This window comes from Rhinoraja longicauda, chromosome 41 (genome assembly GCF_053455715.1).
Source record: "Rhinoraja longicauda isolate Sanriku21f chromosome 41, sRhiLon1.1, whole genome shotgun sequence".
In the NCBI taxonomy this organism is placed as follows: Eukaryota; Metazoa; Chordata; class Chondrichthyes; order Rajiformes; family Arhynchobatidae; genus Rhinoraja; species Rhinoraja longicauda.
Window position 1 is genome coordinate 5,673,989 of NC_135993.1, and position 5,126 is coordinate 5,679,114.

Genomic DNA, 5,126 nt, shown 5'->3' on the forward strand with positions numbered 1-5,126 from the left:
TAAAAGTTCAATAATTCTGGCGAAATAAAAACTTCCCCTCCTTTAAAGACTGTGCTGAAACTCCTCCCTGGAGCTGCCTAGATAGGGCCATGCTTAAAGGGACAGGGCTCTTTTCAGTGAGGCCAAAACACAAGGCTGTGGAGGCCAAGTCAATGGATTTTGTTTCAATATATATATATATATAAGAAAATAACTGCAGATGCTGGTACAAATCGATTTATTCACAAAATGCTGGAGTAACTCAGCAGGTCAGGCAGCATGGGCGACGTTTCGGGTCGAGACCCTTCTTCAGACCCTTGTTTCAAGGCAGAGATAGATAGATTCTGGATTAGGGTTAGGGTGTCAGGGGTTATGGAGAGAAGGCAGGAGAATGGAGTTGAGAGGGAGAGATAGATCAGCCACGATTGAATGACAGAGCAGACTTGATGGGCCGAATGACCTATTTCTGCTCCTATCACTTAAGAACTTATGAAATGCAATTTGGAGGAACAGCACCTCATATTTCGCTTGGGCAGCTTACACCCCAGCGGTACGAATATTGATTTCTCCAACTTCAAGTGACCCTTGCATCCCCTCTCTCTCCGCCCCTCCCCCACCCTCATCGTTGTCATGCTAGTTTCACTGCAATCCTGTTGAGTTTCACTGTTTGTATCTGCTCGTTATCACCTAGCCCACAGCCAACAAAGGACCATTGTGCTCTCCACCTTTTCCTGACCATCTGGCTGGCTTTGATCTGTTCTTTTCACACCTTTCATTCATTTGTTCTTTGTATCTCCAGTTTCCCACTCTCCTGACTCTCAGTCTGAAGAAGGGTCTCGATCTGAAATGTCACCCATTCCTTCTCTCCAGAGATGCTGCCTGTCCCGCTGAGTTACTCCAGCATTTTGCATCTATCTCCAGTGTAAACCAGCATCTCCAAATTTGAGGAAGGATATTCTTGCTATTGAGGGCGTGCAGCGTAGGTTCACTAGGTTAATTCCCGGAATGGCGGGACTGTCGTATGTTGAAAGACTGGAGCGACTAGGCTTGTATACACTGGAATTTAGAAGGATGAGAGGGGATCTTATTGAAACATATAAGATTATTAAGGGATTGGACATACTAGAGGCAGGAAACATGTTCCCAATGTTGGGGGAGTCCAGAACCAGGGGCCACAGTTTAAGAATAAGGGGTAGGCCATTTAGAACTGAGATGAGGAGAAGCTTTTTCAGTCAGAGAGTTGTGAATCTGTGGAATTCTCTGCCTCAGAAGGCAGTGGAGGCCAATTCTCTGGATGCTTTCAAGAGAGAGTTGGATAGAACTCAATGATAGCAGAGTTGGGGGGTATGGGGAGAGGGCAGGAACGGGGTACTGATTGTGGATGATCAGCCATGATCACATTGATTGGTGGTGCTGGCTCGAAGGGCCGAATGGCCGACTCCTGCACCTATTGTCTATTGTCTGCAGTTCATTCCTACACTCTGATTTTACTCTACCTGCAACCAGTAAGCAATCTCTTGCTTACAGAATGAAACACACTGTGATTTTGGCATTATGATTTGGTCGGATGAAATAGATAGTAGACAGCAGACATACTTTAGTTGAGGTTAGATTATTGTCACTAAAGTCTGCCTACTATCTACTTTCCCATCTGAATGTATTCTGAATAAAGATTATTTTGATTTAAAAAAAGGTTGGACAACTGCAGCAGGGAGTAGCATAAGGTGTGATTACTATGGAATAATAAATAAGGATAATAATAGTAACAGTCTTCAGCAACAGACTGGTTCCACCAAGATGCAGCACAGAACGCCACAGGCTATCAAACTGTACAACTCCTCCCCCTTCTGTCCTGGGGTAGACTGACTCCCCCCCCAATCTTTGCATACCCCCAAGCCTTTCCACGCGCCACTTTAGTTTCATGTATCTTGTGTTTTTATGACCGTTGGCAGATCAGTTTCCCTCCTGGGATAAATAAAGTTCTATTGTATTGTATTGTATCGTGTCGCATCGAATAGCCAGTGTCTGAAGAAGGGTCCCGACCTGAAACGTCATCTGCCCAACATTCCCTCCACAGATGCTGCCCGACCCGATGAGCAAAGGTACTAGAGGAGCAAGATGCACCACTCCGTTGAAATCGCCTATACTGAAGTGTAGTACGCAAAGGAGCGTGACCGCCGCCATTTTAGTAAGCAAAGCCCGCCGTTCGCTATGCCTCTCGCAGTGTAATCAGTGTTTTGGGTGATGATACCATTAAAATGCAGAATATATCTCATCTATCAATTCACAGACTTTTGCTATTTTTCTTTTTAAATGTTTCTGCAAGATTCTGCCTACTAAAATGGCCGCCGTGACATACCACGGTTTTTAGGGTCGAGTGGTCTATCTTGCTCCTCTAGTATCTTTGCCGTTGAGTTCCTCCAGCACTTTGTGTTTTCCTCAGGATTGCAGCACCTGCAGTTTCTTGCGTTACCACCCAGAGGTCTCTGTGGTCTAACAGCTCCACCTAGTGGCGCCCAGCTCAGTGTGGACCATTCCAACTTCAAATTACCTGAAGAAGGGTCTCGACCCGAAACGTCACCCATTCCTTCTCTCCAGAGATGCTGCCTGACCCGCTGAGTTACTCCAGCTTTTTGTGTCGACCTTGCTTTCCCTCTCTCTCCATCCATAGAAACATAGAAAATAGGTGTGCGGGAGGAGGCCATTTGGCCCTTCGAGCCAGCACCACCATTCATTGTGATCATGGCTGATCATCCACAATCAGTAACCCGTGCTTGCCTTCTCCCCATATCCCTTGATTCCACTAGCCCCTAGAGCTCTATCTAACTCTCTTTTAAATTCATCCAGTGAATTGGCCTCCACTGCCCTCTGTGGCAGAGAATTCCACAAATTCACAACTCTCTGGGTGAAAAAGTTTTTTCTCACCTCAGTTTTAGATGGCCTCCCCTTCATTCTTATTCCCTCCCCGATCCTAGCTCTCCGACCAGTTTCACTGCCCCTCTGATTAAATTTTACTTTGTATGCCTCGTGGTCACCTTCCCCTCAGCGAACAATGATCTATTCTACATTTTCCTTGATCGTAAGTCCCCTTTGATCTCTCGTTTTCACACCTTACCCTTCTATGTTTTCTCATTTCCCTCTTTCCTGACTCTCAGACTGAAGAAGGGTCTTAACCCGAAACGTCGCCCATTCCTTCTCTCCAGAGATGCTGCCTGTCCCGTTGAGTTACTCCAGCATTTTGTGTCAATAGACAATAGACAATAGGTGCAGGAGGAGGCCATTCAGCCCTTCGAGCCAGCACCGCCATTTAATGTGATCATGGCTGATCATGCACAATCAGTACCCCGTTCCTGCCTTCTCCCCATACCCCCTGACTCCGCTATCCTTAAGAGCTCTATCTAGCTCTCTCTTGAATGCATTCAGAGAATTGGCCTCCACCGCCTTCTGAGGCAGTGAATTCCACAGATTTACAACTCTCTGACTGAAAAAGTTTTTCCTCATCTCCGTTCTAAATGGCCTACCCCTTATTCTTAAACTGTGGCCCCTGGTTCTGGACTCCCCCAACATTGGGAACATGATTCCTGCCTCTAACGTGTCCAACCCTTTAATAATCTTATACGTTTCTTATCTTATATGTCTGTCATCGGGAGGTCACCTTGATTTCAGTGATGGCCTTCAGAAAGGCAGAGCTGGGATTGGGGCAAGAATCCAGAGGCAAGGGTCCTGGTGATTACTGGCTGAGTTAGTGGTGGACTTTACACCGCCTCCCCATTTAGACTTTAGACTTGAGACTAAACAGTGCGGAAACAGACCATTTGACCCACCGAGTCCACACTGACCAGCGATCAGCCCGTATACTAGTTCTATCCTTCACACACTAGGGATAATTTCAATTTTTTCACTGAAAGCCAATTAACCTACAAACCTGAGGTGGACACAAAATGCTGGAGTAACTCAGCGGGACAGGCAGCATCTCAGGAGAGAAGGAACGGGTGACGTTTCGAGTCGAGACCCTTCCTCAGCCTTACAAACCTGCAAACCTGCACGTCTTTGGAGTGTGGGACGAAACCGGAGCAGGCGGAGAAAACGTGGAGAGCGTTCAAACTCCGTACAGACAGCACCTGTAGTCGGGATCGAACCAGAGTCTCTGGCGCTGTGAGGCAGCAACTCTACCGCTGCGTCACCGTGCCGCCATCTTCATTCATGTGCTTGCCTAAGTCAACGTGCCTAAGATGCTGCTGCGAGCAAGGTTTACCGGTACCTGTACCTCATCGCACTTGTGCGTGTGCCAATAAACCTGAAGATGGACACAGAATGCTGGAGTAACTCAGCGGGTCAGGCAGCATCTCTGGAGACAAGGAACAAGTGATGCTATTGTGTCGAGCCCCTTCTTCAGACTCGAAACGTCACCTATTCCTTTTCCAGAGATGCTGCCTGTCCCGCTGAGTTACTCCAGCTTTTTGTGTCTATCTTCGGTTTAAACCAGCATCTGCAGTTCCTTCCTACACATTTTATAGATCTGCAGTTTGGCCACATTTGGAGTATTGTGTTGTGGTTTTGGTCACCCCCATTACAGTGTGAATGCGAGGGCTTTGGAGACGTTGTAGAAGGTGGGACGGTGGCGCAGCGGTAGAGTTGCTGCCTCACAGCGCCGGAGACCCGGGTTCGATCCAGACCACGGGTGCTGTCTGTATGGAGTTTGTACGTTCTCCCCGTGACCCTCGTGGGTTTTCTCCGGGTGCTCTGGTTTCCTCCCACACTCAGACAACTACAAGTATGGCTTCTCCAAATTGTAAATTGTCAGTTTGCAAGTTTTTACTTTGTTATCTAAATTGTAAGTTAGATCACAAACTGAAACTGTCATGAGGTCATAAGTGATAGGAGCAGAATTAGGCCATTCGGCCCATCAAGTCTACTCCGCCATTCAATCATGGCTGATCTATCTCTCCCTCCTAACCCCATTCTCCTGTCTACTCCCCATAACCTCTGACACCCGTACTGATTATGAATCTATCTATCTCTGCCTTAAAAATACCCACTGAAGGCCTCCACAGCCTTCTGTAGCAATGAGTTCCACAGATTCACCACCCTCTGAGTAAAGAAATTCCTCCTCATCTCCTTCCTAAAGGAACGTCCTTTAATTCAGA